The sequence below is a fragment of the Panulirus ornatus genome, chromosome 6, assembly GCF_036320965.1.
Source record: "Panulirus ornatus isolate Po-2019 chromosome 6, ASM3632096v1, whole genome shotgun sequence".
NCBI classification, from domain to species: domain Eukaryota; kingdom Metazoa; phylum Arthropoda; class Malacostraca; order Decapoda; family Palinuridae; genus Panulirus; species Panulirus ornatus.
In genome coordinates, this window is record NC_092229.1 from 29,860,492 (window position 1) to 29,877,705 (window position 17,214).

The 17,214-nt window shown below is 39.5% G+C and overlaps 1 protein-coding gene across 4 annotated transcripts in view; it reads right to left on the bottom strand.

Moving 5' to 3' along the window:
• numb (NUMB endocytic adaptor protein) overlaps nucleotides 1-17,214 on the bottom strand; it is a 533,145-nt gene that overhangs the window by 308,326 nt on the left and 207,605 nt on the right. The window contains exon 1 of one of the 4 annotated variants that reach the window (XM_071662780.1): nucleotides 10,283-10,416. The exons of the other annotated variants lie outside the window; for them this stretch is intronic. The gene's annotated coding sequence lies outside the window, so the exon portion shown is untranslated. Of the gene's footprint in view, nucleotides 1-10,282; nucleotides 10,417-17,214 lie in introns of those variants that run through there. 4 annotated transcript variants of the gene reach the window in all.

Here is a 17,214-nt window from a genome sequence, read left to right on the forward strand (position 1 = left end):
CGTCTAGTGTAAACCATGGAAAGTTCTGTGGGGCCTGGATGTGGAAAGGGAGCTGTGGTTTCAGTGCATTATACATGACACCTAGAGACTGAGTGTGAATGAATGGGGCCTTTGTTGTCTTTTCCTTGTGCTACCTCACATGCGTGCAGAGGAAGGGGGTTGTCATTTAATGTGTGGCAGGGTGGCAACGGAAATGAATAAAGGCAGCAAGTATGAATCATGTTCATGTGTATATATGTATATGTCTGTGTATGTATATATATGTATACGTTGAAATGTATCAGTATGTATATGTGCGTGTGTGATGTGTATGTATATACATGTGTATGTGGGTGAGTTGGGCCATTCTTTCATCTGTTTCCTTGCGCTACCTCGCTAACGTGGGAGACAGTGACAAAGTATATAAATATAAAATAAAGAAACATTCTCATCAACAGGTTTCCATCTCTTGTAGTAAAAGTTCTCAATATCATACCACTCATCACTTGACTTCATAGCAAAATCTACTTTCTCATTCATCAAGACACCCAGATCTTTTACATTTATCCTGTTTTTCCCTGTTGGGATACCTTATTGGCTCAAATCTATCTTCATTAAATTGAGTCAGTCTCACTTCTGCTCCTTTGTAAATAGTGTCTAATGCTTTTTGCATCCGGATTTGGTCAATCTCTGATCTGATCATTTTGCTTAATTTGGTGTCATAAGCAAAGTTCCTTACTATGCTTTCCTTACTTTACTGTCAATGATTGATATCATAATCACAGGGCATAATGAGGCTTACACTGGCCTTCAGACATTATTACATTTGTTACTATTCTGAACTTTCTGTCGGTTAGAAATTCTTTAATCCATCTTCCTATCTTACCATGATGTTCTGCTCAGTTACTTTCTCTATTAAAGTCTTGTGGTTTACTTTGTCAGATGCTTTTGCAAAGTAAAAAAAATATTCTTTCTCTCTTGGATTAAACTTTCATATAAGTATGATCTAATAGTTATAAATGGGTTTGTGTACTTTTTCTTGGCACAAATCCATGCTGCCCTTCAATTTTGTTAATATTCTTCATCAAATCATTTAATATATGTCCTTCTATCTCTTTCAAAAACTTTCAGTACAAAGGAAGTCAAGCTAGATGGTCTGAATTGTTTAAGCATTAGCTTGGATCCTCTGTGTATCTGCATTACTGATGCCAATTTCTGAATGCAATACTGTTATTCCAGACTTTCCCTCGATAATGACAACACTAATTTTGCTGTTTTTTTAGAGGAATAGGGCTAGAATTCCATCTGGTCCTGGAGCTGAATTTCTCTGAGCTGATCAATCACTGATTAAATCACTTTCCAAAATTTCACTACCTCAGCAGCACATTTTATATCATATAGGTAGGCTAAAAGGTTCAACTTCCAAATTCTCATATTTCCTTAGAGTCATTTTCATATCTATCTCCTTCCTTAAATAGTTCAACCTGTCTTTTCATTTTTGCTTTGTTCATGTATGTGATAAGTAGCTTCAAATTCCTTTCCATGTTTTGTATAAGTTTTTCTTCATTCATTTTTTATCTCTTCTTTGGGATTTCAATGTTTATGCATCTGCATTCTTTATTTTCTCATCCAATTTTCATATTCTTGCTTGTTTCAGTGCAATCCTCTTTTTTTCCATGCCTTACTTCTATTTATCCACAATTTTCTGTCCCTAGACATCTTCCATTTTGTACTTGTTTTCTTTATCTTATGTATTTGCTTAAGAATTATTTGGTTTAATCTTTTATAGTAAATTTATGTATGTTACCAGGTTAATGTCTCTGAAAATGTTCCATTTTGAGCTTATAATTTTCTCAATGATCTTTTTCGTTTCATTTGTTGAGGATGTAAGGCATGTGTACGTGTAGGAAGAGAGGAAAGTGATTGGTTCCCAGTGAATGTAGGTTTGCGGCAGGGGTACGTGATGTCTCCATGGTTGTTTAATTTGTTTATGGATGGGGTTGTTAGGGAGGTGAATGCAAGAGTTTTGGAAAGAGGGGCAAGAATGAAGTCTGTTGTGGATGAGAGAGCTTGGGAAGTGAGTCAGTTGTTGTTCGCTGATGATAGAGCGCTGGTGGCTGATTCATGTGAGAAACTGCAGAAGCTGGTGACTGAGTTTGGTAAAGTGTGTGAAAGAAGAAAGTTAAGAGTAAATGTGAATAAGAGCAAGGTTATTAGGTACAGTAGGGTTGAGGGTCAAGTCAACTGGGAGGTGAGTTTGAATGGAGAAAAACTGGAGGAAGTAAAGTGTTTTAGATATCTGGGAGTGGATCTGGCAGCGGATGGAACCATGGAAGCGGAAGTGAATCATAGGGTGGGGGAGGGGGTGAAAATCCTGGGAGCCTTGAAGAATGTGTGGAAGTCGAGAACATTATCTCGGAAAGCAAAAATGGCTATGTTTGAAGGAATAGTGGTTCCAACAATACTGTATGGTTGCGAGGCGTGGGCTATGGATAGAGTTGTGCGCAGGAGGGTGGATGTGCTGGAAATGAGATGTTTGAGGACAATGTGTGGTGAGGTGGTTTGATCGAGTAAGTAATGTAAGGGTAAGAGAGATGTGTGGAAATAAAAAGAGCGTGGTTGAGAGAGCAGAAGAGGGTGTTTTGAAATGGTTTGGGCACATGGAGAGAATGAGTGAGGAAAGATTGACCAAGAGGATATATGTGTCAGAGGTGGAGGGAACGAGGAGAAGTGGGAGACCAAATTGGAGGTGGAAAGATGGTATGAAAAAGATTTTGAGTGATCGGGGCTTGAACATGCAAGAGGGTGAAAGGCGGGCAAGGAATAGAGTAAGGAATAGAGTGAATTGGATCGATGTGGTATACCGGGGTTGACATGCTGTCAGTGGATTGAATCAGGGCATGTGAAGCGTCTGGGGTAAACCATGGAAAGCTGTGTGGGGCCTGGATGTGGAAAGGGAGCTGTGGTTTCGGGCATTATTGCATGACAGCTAGAGACTGAGTGTGAACGAATGAGGCCTTTGTTGTCTTTTCCTAGCGCTACCCCGCACACATGAGGGGGGAGGGGGATGGTATTCCATGTGTGGCGAGGTGGCGATGGGAATGAATAAAGGCAGACAGTGTGAATTTTGTGCATGGGTATATATGTATGTGTCTGTGTGTGTATATATATGTGTACATTGAGATGTATAGGTATGTATATTTGCGTGTGTGGACGTGTGTGTATATACATGTGTATGGGGGTGGGTTGGGCCATTTCTTTTGTCTGTTTCCTTGCGCTACCTCGCAAACGCGGGAGACAGCGACAAAGCAAAATAAATAAATAAATAAATAAATATTGTCTTTCTGAAAATTCATATCACACAACCCTTTACTGTTGTTGTATCAAGTGAACTATCATTCATTTCATCTTATATGCTATAGTGATTTCAATACTATCATTATTTGACAGACATGACTTGTATATCTGAAAAGTGCCATGTCATTTGTAAAAATAAGATCTATCGTATTGCTTCCAAATCAGTCTATGGTGTACTTGCACAAGGCTGAATGAATCACATAAATTAGTCTTTGAAACTGCTCTCTTTCATAAATTGATATATTATCTTTATTCTGTAATTGTATCTGCATACATATTCTACCCCTTTCCAGGCATTCAATCAAATGGAAGTTAAAGTCAAAAGTCCATATCATAATTAGGTAGGTCTCTCTAATCACTTCAAAATTTCCTAAATCTTTGCTAAAATTATCCTGAAGTCATTTAGTCTTGTTTTTGGTGGTGTATATGATACTAAATTTATTGTGTTTATGGCTGAGATCATCACTATAATTACTAGTTCATCCACTGATAGGTCCTACTGGTCTTTAGCTATAGGCATCTCTAACAACTTCTGTCACTCTACCTTTCCTTCACATTTCCATCCTGATAGCAATATAGCTGTCTCTCCTGTAGATAAAGCAACTATCTTTGGGTCCTGTTTCTCCCCTAATTCTACCTTGAATGACTTTAACATTCCTTCACCCCCTTATGCTCCTCTTACTAATTCCAAGCCCCTTCCCATAATCTCTTTTCGAACAGTCTGAAAAGCACCTCTCCCTCTGGACACAAGTACGGGTTTTGGTCCTGAAGGCATCTATCCCTGTGTACTGAAAGAGTGCAACTCTGAACCTGCACCTGTGCTTGCTCCTCTGTTTCATTGGTACATATCTCTAAGAAGGGTGGCCATTCTAGCTCCTCTAACTATCATCCTACTGCTCTGACCTCTACCACTTTCAGTCTTTGAATTCCTGCTCTATTCTCATACCCTTAGACATCTTGAATCTCAGCCTTCTCCCTAATCACCAGTATGGCTTCCATAAGGCTAGATCCACTGATGATATATTCTTTCCTACCTATTAACATCTGGTTATCATCCTTGAAAGATTTTGGGGTATTCTATGTAGTTACCCTTAGACATATCCAAAGTTTCAAACATAATGTAGCATCATAATCTCGTCTCTAAGCTCCCTTCTTTTGGCTTCCCTCCCTCATATCTAGCTTCCTCTCTGGCTAACCTATTTCTGTGATTGTTGATGGATCAGCCTCTCCCCTTTTCTCCATCAACAGGGGTGTCCCTCAAGGTTCTGTCCTGTCTCATACACTTTTTCTTCTTTTTCTCAAAGATTTCCTTACTTCCACAGATAATCAAATACATTAATATGCTGACAATTCAACACTGCATTCCTCATCTTCAATTCAGTTCCTTCACTCAATCTGCATCTCATCTCAACACAACTTCCTCAATAAACAGACTTGGACAGGATATCTCAGTGGGGTAGAGAAAATTTGGTGAAGTTTAATGCCTCCAAGACTCAGTTTCTACACATCTCTTTATCAAAGATTCCTCAAAACTTTTCTCTCTCCTCTGACAGTTCTATAATTCCTCCTCTTGACTTAATGAACATACTTTGTATTACAGTAACATTCTCTCTATCTTGGAAATGCCATTTTAGGAAAATAACTAAGTCTGCCTCTAACTACAAGTCCTGTTCAGATGATGAAATTTCTTTTTATACAGAAAGTTGCTCCATTTATACAAAAGACTGATCCCTCCTTGTATGAAGTGCTGCTTTCAAATCTGGGGTAGTTCTATTTCTGCATCCTAACTTACTTGATAAAGTTGAGTTGAAAGTGGTCCGACTTATAAACTCTCCCAGGCTAACTTCAAAACTTGACTCGCTTGCATTATGGAGCAATATTGGTTCACTTTTCATCATGCTCCTGAGAAATGGCTGCTTGTGTGCCCCCACAACTTGCTAGAACACTCAATACTTGGAAAGCTACTGCATCACATGAGTGCTGTGGCCATTGGAAATTTAAGGGTAGGCCATTTTGATAAGTGTTTCTTCCCCTACACCTCAAAGCTTTGGAACTCCATACCAACTATGACCTGGTACATTTAAAAAAAAAAAAAAAAAATTTCATTTCATCCAAAATTAGTAATCAATTTCCTTTGTCTCTTCTTTTTCCCTTTTATCAATCTTGCTACATTTTGATAAGGTCAGCATTGATGTGGTGTTTAGTCTGTGACTAGAGCCCCTGATGTTAAAAAATTGTTGTAACTCAACTTTGTTACTGCTTTTCCTTCTAACTATTAAGGTCATATATTGCTACACCCCCTTGTGTAACTTTGGTTCTGCTCTAAATGAGAGAGAGAGAGAGAGAGAGAGAGAGAGAGAGAGAGAGAGAGAGAGAGAGAGAGTGTGTGTGTGTGTGTGTGTGTGTGTGTGTGTGTGTGTGTGTGTGTGTGTGTGTGTGTGTGTGTACCAATGACATTTATTTGTAAGCTGTTGGTATATTGTTAGATGTTCTCAGACTTATTTGTTCTAATTTGTTTTCAATGAATTCCATCAGGTTCATTTCTGCCTATTTGTAGAATGAATCAAAATTTTTTCTTCATCTTTTGATCCACTTCTGATCCAATAATTCAGTTTTCTCTGGTGTTATCAGCAAAACTCCTTAATGTGCTCTATTCTACTTCTCTGCCTATATCTGATATCACTATATCATAAAGAGAACTGAGGCTAACACAGTTCCTTGTATTATGCCTGACAAAACATCTTCATCAGACATAGTTCTGTTTGCTATTATTTTGAACTTTGTCAACAAGTCTTTAACCCTCTCAGTCTCAAATGCATACCTTGTACACATGGTACCAGATTCCTCAATAAATAAAAGATACATACTCATGTTTCCTGACCCATTCCAAATATCCTGGAAGGTCCTCGCAGCACATAATGATACCATATGCCAGCAGCAGTAACAAATCAGGCTTGGAAATTTCACAGCTGTCAGATACCCTTCAAACAAATTGTTTGAAGAATACTTATTACAGCATGCCACTAGCAGCTGCAAACAAAAATGCATGGCAACATGGAGACAAATGAGATAAAATTTTGATGGAAAGTAGTAAATAAACAGATATGATGAAGTTTTACTTGGGCCTTGTAATGACAATTACAAGGCAGAAACAGGCTCACAACCTGGCTGATGAAACTTATAAGGGCTTATCAGTACCAATGATGATTTGTTTTCCTTTTGTCATTTGACAATATGCTGAATTAATTAAATATGTCATTTTCTTTATCATTATTATTGTCTTAAAAACAATCTTATGACCAAAAGGGTTAATCTATCTTCCTCTCTTATCCTTACTGTTTTATAACTTAAACTATAACAGTAAGATTTTGTGGTTCAAATTGTCAAATGCTCTGAAAAACTAAAAAAGTGTCCTTTCTCTTTTCTTGCAATAAACTTTCATGTCATTATAATGAAACAAAAATTAGGGATGCATTCCCTTCATTTCTGGTGATCTCTTCACTGCTCGTGAAGTTTTCAGGGTTTTCTCCCCCCCCAGCCCAGGTTAAGGCTGTTTGGTTGGGTTGTTGGTCGACCAAGCTGTTGGAAGCCACAGCCTGCAAAGTCCACGTAGCTCTTACAGCCTGGTTGGTCTTGTGCACTTAATAAGTACTTAACTTCCCTATGCAACCTAAGGTGTTTCTGATAATTGTAAGCAAGGATCTTAAGGGTCTTGAGACCCATGTTTATAAGGGTTTCTCTCTTTTTGAGCCAATCACACAGTCTTTCATTCCTGCTGTGCGAGTAGAATGTAACTTCCAAGTTCAAGTTGGGGGCCATACCTTCTAGGATTTTACCAGATACAGATGATGGTGTCTTTTCCTTCTGCACTCCACGGAGTATAGCCTTAGTGATTTCAGTTGTTCCCAGTTGTTACCATGTTAATAAGGCTGTGAAAGATCTCTGAAAACTTCCTGTTTCTGTAATTTCACCTGTCTTGTTGGGTGATGTCAGAAAATGTCAATATTCTATTTGTAAAAGAATCAGCACTTTCAATAGTATCATCACTGGTTCTTTTTCTCTTGTCCTGAAAGTCCAAAGGATTCAGCTTACCACCTTCTGGTGGAGGCAACTGTTGTTTTGCTGTGTTCGCTATGGTTGTTGGACAGTATTACTTGGTCTTTCAAATCATTCAACTGGTTTATGAAAGTGGCTGTGTCAGGTATTCTGCATTATTTTAGAATTTTCATTTCCTCCATGAAAAAGGAGAAGAAACTTATCCCCACTGAAAAGTTTGTTGTTCACTGTGGATCAGAGGAAGACCAACTGTCTCTGCAGGCTTTTAGCATCCTCAATTGACATAATTTTCATACTGATTCCTGTAACATCCATAAAAGATGTGAAACTATGGCTCATGCTTCCATCAGTGTCAGATATAAAAATATAGAATATTAGGGTAAATACAGTTCCTTGGAGTATGGAGCTTTTTACTGGAGACACTGGAAATAGCACAGTGCACAATTACATGTTGTGACTTGTGAGTAACTATACCAAATTCAGTTCACCTTTCACTTTTTTGATAAAACAAGTTTGACATATTGAATTTGTACTACGTTATAAGCCCAATTGCAACAAATGAATTCTAGAGTTCTCGCTTATCTGACTCACTATTCCTTCATCTACCTGTAGCTAGTTTTTGGTCATTGTGTCTTCACTAATTTTGTTTAACTCCTCATTTGATGCTATTTAACTTTTGATTTTCAAAGAATTGTTCTCTGTCTCAATTATGTTGTATTTTCACAGCTGTTTGATTCCCATTTCTCCCAGGAATTTAATCATTTTGATTCAAATAAACAAAGTGTTCCACTGTGTTGTGGGTTTCTGTAGCTGGCATAATCTTCCCAATACTTGTTTCGGTTCTCATTCCAACTTTTTCTCCTGTTTTGATTAGTACTGAGCTTGACACAGAGTTTCTCCCACATTTCTGAGACTATTATCTGGGTCCCTATGGGTAGGGAAGGTGGAATCTATAGTTACCAAATCTTTCCACAGGAAATTACTCTCAGTTATGCCATAGACACAAGAGGGAAGGAAAATGCACAAATTTGTCAATGTTGTCATATAGGCCAATATCTGTTGACGTATATAGTATTTGTGCAAATATTATTGATAAGTTAAACATAAATGTGTTTGTATGTGATTTTGTTTATACAAGCATAAAGCAACCCCCCCCAAAAAAAAAATTCTATCAATACATAAGGTACAAAAAAATAAATATCGAGCCATAAGTGAAAACAACAGTAACCACCTTGTGGATATTACAAGGCTAACTCTCACTCTGTAAAGATAAAAGCAATATCTGTTAGGATGCAAAAACCTTTCATCATACGTCTGAGGAAGGGAAAACTGTGTAGACATTAGAGAATCATATCTATATATTTTCTTTTTCCTACAATCTTGATCATTCATACAGTAAAAACAAAATTCTATCTGAGCTGGGCTTTGTGGATGCATGAGAGAGAGAGAGAGAGAGAGAGAGAGAGAGAGAGAGAGAGAGAGAGAGAGAGAGAGAGAGAGAGAGAGAGTTACATATATACACAAACCACACAGGCCTCCACAGTCCAAGCAAAATGGTCTGGCCTAAAAAAAGATGATCCCCTTAAAAGCAGTAGCAAAGGCTCTTTTCCCACCCTCCATCAACAAGCTGAATGGAAAACAGGTAGAAAAAAATGCCTTGTAGGATCAATATGTCAGGAGAAAAATTTTATAGGAAAGTCAAAGAATGAACATGGGCATGTCATGCATCCCATCGCCAATGACAGGCATCACTTTACTATTTATTATAGAGAAAATAGTCAGGATAAACTTTGAGCTCCAGCCTTGTTACTTATCATGTCTATAATACTCTTGATGAAGAGGGATTAAACAATAATTCTTTCTTGCTCCCTCAAAGAAGGTAACAGGTTAATGTCGTTAAGTTACTGCAGCATGGTTAGGAAAAAATCAGTGGAAAAGAAGGTATCTTAAGATGAAATAAAATTAAATGGAAAAGCAAGTATCATATGACAAAATAAGATTAAGATAATCATTCAATATCAGACAGTTACAGGTGATCATCAAGCAAAATTTTGAAGATATTAATTGGGAGCTTATTCCACACATCAACATGTCATTGGTGAAGAAATATTTCATAAATCCAGATTAATTTGGTGAACTCTGGTTTAATACATTTCTTCTTGGTGGTGTTAATGCAACAGGAAAGAAACTCTTAATATCAGAATTGTTGAATCCTTTACTTTAAAATATTCAGGAAAGAAACTCTTAATATCAACATTGTTGAATCCTTTAAAATATTCTACTAATATGCCTTAGAGACTCCCCTTGTTCAGATAGAACAAATTCAGTTCATGCAATCTGTCCTGATATGGTTTGTTGTGTAAGGAAAAAGTCAATCTAGTTGCTCTTTTCTACACTGCTTCCAATTCAAGAATATGCTTACTTAAGCGAGGGTCCAAAAACTACATCGCATATTCGATGCAGGATCTAACTAGAATTAAGTATTCTGGCAAAATCACATCCTTGCTTTTGTATGTCTTAGTTTAGAAAATGGATGGCAGTGGCAGCGACAAGAGACGTCCCTCACCGGTCTTTACGTTTGAAGAGGGTACGGTTTGCTTTATAACAAAGATGGTGTGCCATGTGGATGGCGTCACTACAAAATGGACAAAGGCACTGCTCAGCTGTGGTGATGCTGCTTCGTTCTCATATAGTGGTTGGGTGGACGGTGGATGTTGGCAAGTCATCCCCTAACGGCTGTTGACCGCGGAAGTATTTGGTTTTGTGGCAACGTAAAGGGAATGGTAAACTGAGGCTCTGAAATGTAATCAAGCTCCATGGGTCATCTACTAATCAATGGCATTAGTTTAGCTTCCCAAGTTACCTGAAGACAAGGCAACTGCTATTTTACCTCTAGCAAAGATAGTAGCTAAGCTCAGGGCGTCCGTCGCATCATGCAAGGTACTAAGACAATCAACACTACCCAGATCACTACTTCATTGGTGTAATCCCGAGGAGCGATAGCTCGCCTGGTTGACCCTCATCTCTGTAGCTGTTGCCTGTATCTCGAGCTCCAAGATGGCAAGTAGTGTCAGGCTACTGTTTGTTCCCAAACCCTTAGCTGAGTAAATGTCAGCTGAATAATGACGGAGTATATAACAACTCTGCGTGTTTCTCGACCTCCACCGAAATGGCTGAGGGACACGTGAGCTAGTCCTCTGGTTAGGCGGATAGGCCGACATGTTTCACTCATGCTTCTGCTAAAAGCCAACTGGACTTGGTGCTGGCCTCAGGTGGCTTTCACACTGGGGGACCTGGAACCAATGTGTTCCCATTGATCATGGTTTATGTCATCACAATATACCTTTGGTCAAATGGCACTAAAATTCCTCGTCTACTCATAAAACAAGGAAACTATTAAGGAGTATTATATGTCCATTCCAGATCACGGATCACTTGAATGACACTAGCTATTTAAGAAATAAATGATAGCATTTATCCCTTGACGCAAACACTCTCAGTGATTAATATTGCTTTACATTCTTTTTTTTTTTCTTAATCAGCAATGTCTCTGGTATGCGATGTACAAATTAGTTCTGCAGGTCCCACACAGATAGCAATATTACATACAGAAAAATCTTGCATCTGCCAAGTTTTTACTGCACTTAGCCATAGAGATGCCCAGTACAGTGTAGCATCTTAGAAGAGCAACAGTTACCTGTGTCCGTCCGACAATGAAAGCCAGTCATGTAGGTAGTAAGGAATGGTAAGGGGGTCATGTCTAGTTCACAACTCTCTCACCTGCTTGTTGGAGTCAGGGACGCTACTGAGAATTCAAACTGTCATCAGTGGGCTCTGGTCAGTGTTGGGCACCGATAACTAAAAAGTTAACTTCGAAAACGATAATCTGATAACCCCAATTTTAAAGTCCGATATCGATAATCCGATAACAACTCTTCCAGTGAAAAAATCTAAAAACAAGAAAAGTTCAAAACTCATAGAAAATGCTTATTTATTGTAAACCGAAGAATAAGTAAGCATTTTCTGCAAGTTTTGCAACTTTTTTTGCTTAGCAATTTTAAGAAAAAAAGAACAGCCTATATCTCCTTTTAACCGTATTATATTTCGCGTTATACATAATAATCATAAACTTTACAAATCTTACTAGAATTCTTTCCTTGGCAAGTGTCAACCAACAAGATCCATGGCCACGTCTGCCTCGGCTTGCTGCCTTGCACTGGACCTGTGCAGTATGGAACAGTATGCAGGGGGGGGGGGGGGGGGGGTAAGAACCGGGGTCAGGGGAGGGAGTCAGTAATGGCGTGTTTGGTGGCTGAACTATTACTAACATATATAAAGGGGAAGATTAATCTGTTTTTAATACTTGTCTGTATCATTCTACAAATCATACAATATTCATCACAATGCAGAAATAATGGAAATTAATCATTCCATGATTATGCTGCACATACGAAACAAATAAACAATATATCTGAGCTACATAGTTTATTCATATAACACGTGACATATTATCAAATATATATGTAAATCACAACAAATATAATGAACAACAAAGTATATTAATCATAAAACCAATTAAAATTTAAACTTTTCTATCACAAGAAATAGAATTAACAACAAATAACAATTATAATGAAAAACCTAAAAAAAAAGTGAAACGATAGAAGTTTACTAGACATTATCGAACTATGAAATCAAGTCATCGGAATTTAATTGGTCCGATAACGATTATGGAAGCAAACTTCCCATAATAATAATTTTGATAATCATTGTTATCGGATTATCGCTTTAGTGCCCAATTGTGGCTCTGATACTCTCTAATGTGAGGCTTGCGTTAACTTTAGCTAAAAATGAATGACAATGAATGGCACAGTCCATAGACGAGATGGAGCCGAGTTCCTCTCTCCAGGCCGGACCAAACCCAACAGCTGGGTTGTCCCAGCTGGGCGCCATTTGAACTCACGGACATGGCACCTTGAACCCCCCTTACCAACTATGGCAAATGATACCACAATGACCCTGAGATGGACATGCTTAAGCTGATTGGTTCGGGGTCATTTCTTCAAACCCGGGTGTACATTTCCATCCGTTAAATACAACACTTGATTTACGCAGTAACATGTTCATGATGTAATCACATGCGACATGGGCTTAACCAATGTAATACGATTTACTGAGCACATATAGCCACATACGCATTCTATTTCAGAAATTAGTAATTGTGTGTGAAAGATACACACTTTTTGCAAGTAGACCTTCAAAGAAAATATTCTTTACAAGAAAAATTTTGCATTTACTTCAAATTTACTGCACACTGGTAAGAGCAATTCTGCCAACTCTGATACATTCTAGAGTGAACACAGATCCCAGCTCTAATAACAACATTGGTGTATAACGCCAATATCTGCCAACAATGATGCAAAAAACTGCGTTCATGACAACAATGTACCAAGGCTGGTGTGTGCCCAAACTGGTGACAACAATTATGCAAACACTTAAGAATTGTGTCAATACTGACCTGACAGCTAGTGCCAACATTGTGACAGAGCCTTGTGACATCACTGTAGGCAACACTGGTGCCAACACTGGTGTCAAGACTAGTACTATCACTGGTGCTAACATCGATGCCAACGCTGCTTCCAGCACTGGTGGCACACTGGTGCTAGAATGCTGTCAAGACGTGCCACCACTAACGCTAAAAATGGTTCCAACACTGTGCCAACACCGGTACCAAAATGTGCTAACATGAATGCCAACACTGGCGCTAACACTCGTGTCGATAGTGGCGCTAAACAAGAGCCAAAAAGATGGAACCAATATTGGTGTTAACACCACTGACAACACTGATGTTAACATTGGTGCCAATATGTGCCACCACTGTTCCTAACATTTGTGTTAATACTAGTGATAACATCAGTGCCAACATTGGTTATAACAGTAATGCCAACATTTATGCTATCACAGATGTTGACATTCGTGTTAACTCTAATGCCAATATTGGTAATAACAATGGTGTTAACACTGGTGCTAATAACAATACAAACATGTGTGAGGATGATGTAAAGGTTATGAGGGAAGTCAAACATGAGGAGCATCGCATCAGCTGACAAGGGGACTTAAGACACACTCCATAGATAGTATGAAACATGGGTGATACAATGCAGTCCGAGCATATGCAAAATAGTGATGCTGGGATAAAACCATAGAAGGCAATATGATTACTATCTAGGAGGTAATAAGCTTTGGGTTTCTCTGTGCGAAAAGGACTTGGGGGTCGAAATTGTCTCTAATTGTCGCTAGTGTCCCATATTATGAGAATGGTTAAGGAAACAAATTGTAGGCTGGCAAATATCAGAATAGCCTTCAAGTATATGGATAAGGAAATATTTAACATGCTATTAATATCCTACATAAGTCCGAAACTTGAATGTGCTGCTTAGGTTTGGTCACTGTACCCACAGAAGCACAAAGAGCTGAGAGAGAAAGTCCAGGGAAGAGTAACAGAAATGGTTCCAGAAGCAAAAGAGCAAAATCATAAGAAAAGGTTGGAGGCTTTACATCTGCCCAACTTGGAAGAGAGAAGTGTGAGGAGTGACCTGATCATAATCTTAGTTTTTCCTTTTTAAACAGATCAACGACGTGGAGAATGAACAGTTCTTCAAGATACGTCGGGACAGAACAACCAGAGGACATAACAGGAAGTTAACAGGAAACTTGTAAAAAAAAAAAAAGATGCACAAAATACTTTTATAATACGAGAGTGGTGAATGAATGGAATAAAATGACTGAGGACATGATTAATAAAGACAGCAAACATAAATTTAAGATGTTTGATAGTAGAGCATACTCGGATGTGGGTAAAACTGAAAGTGGATGGCGAGAGACGGGTAATTACTGGTGCCTAGGCACCTGGCATTGAGAAGAAACATTATGAGAGGAAAGTGTTTTGGGAGCAGCTGAGTGAGTGTGTCAGCAGCTTTGGTGCACGAGACCGGGTATTAATGATGGGTGACTTAAATGCGAAGGTAAGTAACGTGGTAGCTGAGGGTATGCTTGGGCAACATGGGGGTATTCAGTGGTATGAATGTGAATGCTGAGGAGCTTGTGGAGAGTGTGCTGAAAAAAGACTGGCGATTGCGAATACCTAGTTTAAAAAGATAGATATACACATGTATACGTACACGAGTGGGAAAAATGGTCAACGGGCATTATTAGATTATATATCAATTGATAGGCGTGGTAAAGAGACTCTTTTGGATGTGAACGTGCGGAGAGGGACAGCTGGTGGGATGTCTATCATTATCTATGTACGTGTATGTGTATGTATATGAGAGGATGGATCTATCTTTGTGTGTTTCCAGGCGCTACCTCGCTGACGCAGGAAACGGCAATCAAATATATAATCAGTTATAATAACAATATATATATATATATATATATATATATATATATATATATATATATATATATATATATATATATATATACACACACACACACATACATATCATCCCTGGGATAGGGTAGAAAGAATACTTCCCACGTATTCGCTGCTTGTCGTAAAGGGCGACTAAAAGGGAGGGAGCGGGGGGGTGGGGGGGGGGGGGCTGAAATTCCTCCCCTCCAGTTTTTACTATTCCAAAAGAAGGAACAGAGAAGGGGGCAAAGTGAGGATTTTTCCTCTTAGGTTCGGTCCTCTGTTCTTAAAGCTACCTCGCTAACGCGGGAAATAGCGAATATGTACGAAAAAAAAATCTACATATATATCATAGCGAGACTTACGATGTACCATAAATGATTTATTCTTCAGAACCTTTTGGAGTGCAAGAGGGAGCGTGTTTCGACGCCAGTGTACCTGTAAGTGTTACACATGGTGAGGTTATCTAGGCCACTAACGTCAAGTCGTAACAACCAAGTGAACAACCTTGAACACCAGGTGTTAAGACAGTGTGAGGAGCAATCCAGGCAAGCCACAGCTGACATGAGGACCTGAAGGGCGGAATCAGTGGCCAGAGGTGGGAGAGTCAGATGACGGGGCGAGCCGTGTGAGGGGTGGGTGAGGCCCCTCCACCCCGGGTTGTGAGGCAACACCTTGGACAGTGGAGACCTACACACCCCACGGCCCACCACTACACACACTCACTCCACTTACTTGAATATCCGTCATGTTGCGTGGCAATACTACACATCTAAACTTTACAATTTGTACTGACAAAAACGATTATAAACTGAGTTCTAAACACATCTGGTTATTAATGTGTTATATCCCCATCATAAATACGGTCACGACATTTACAGCATGGATCATAATTAATTCCAGCATATGTGTGTACCTCATCTTTACCCTCTCACGAGAGGTAGCTACCATCGCCTTCGTGTCGGAAAGGTTAAAAGTGATGGCGATGCAGTTAAGCAACCACTTCTGTGGCTATCAATTTCCCCTCCTTCGCCCAAAATGTTGTCATTTCTATGTGTCTTATCCTCATTCCTCGTATTTCATTCACAAATTACACTTTCTCTACATCTTCCTCATGACACTCGACAACACGCACGGTTCTTTATTCTTTCCTCTACATGTTCGCGAGGTGAGCGCTGTCTCAAGTCTTTGTGGTCCTCTACCTCCACAGCCCGGGCCGGCCTCAGGCTCCTCAGCTGAGTTTCAGGTCGATCAAGATGTTGGAAGCCACTCTCCTCAGGCCCACATTGCCCCCACAGCCAGGCTGATCTGGTTCACTTTGTAGGTACTTGTCCAGGGCACTCATGAACTTAATTGTGCATAACATGGCATTCTTCATGGTTGCTAGCAAGGTCTTGGCCCCGGATATCTAAGGTATTCTCTCTTTCTCAGCAAATGGCACGTTTGCATTTCAGAGATAGTATTTCACAGAGACTTCCATGTTTGTTGAGACAGTAAGATGTTATTTCCAAGTGTAAGCTGGAGCAATGCCAACTGGGGTTTTCCAGGTGATGATGATGACACGTCTCTCCTGCCTGCGCTCCAAGTAGTACAGCCCTTATGACTTCAGCCATTTTCAGTAATCTAGTTCCTTCCCTACGTTAATATGTGTCAAGAAAGCTATTCATATTTATTTATCATACTTAACCGCTGTCTCCCGTGTCAGCGAGGTAGCGAAAAGAAACGGATTAAGAACGGCCCAACCCACCCACATACACATGTATATACAAAATGAACGCCCAAACACGCACATATACATACATATACATACACAGACATACACATTTATACACATGTACATATCCATACTTGCTGCCTTCATCCATTCCCATCGCCATCCCGCCACACACGAAAATAGCATCCCCCCCCCCTTCCAGCGAGGCAGCGCTAGGAACAGACAAAAAAGGCCACATTCATTCACACTCAGTCTCTAGCTGTCATGTGTAATACACCGAACCTACAGCTCCCTTTCCACATCCAGGCCCTACAGACCTTTCCATGATTTACCCCAGACGCTTTACATGCCCTGGTTCAATCCGCTGACAGCACGTCGACCCCGGTATACCATATCGTTCAATTCACTTTATTCCTTGCACGCCTTTCACCCTCCTGTATGTTCCGGTCCCGATCGCTCAAAATCTTTTTCACTCCATCATTCCACCTGCAATTTGGTCTCCCGCTTCTCCTTCTTCCCTCCACCTCTGACACATATATCCTCTTTGTCAATCTTTCCTCACTCATTCTCTCCATGTGTCCAAACCATTTCAACATACCCTCTTCTGCTCTCTCAACCACACTCTTTTTATTACCATATATCTCTCTCACCCTTCCATTTCTACTCGATCAAACTACCTCACACCACATAT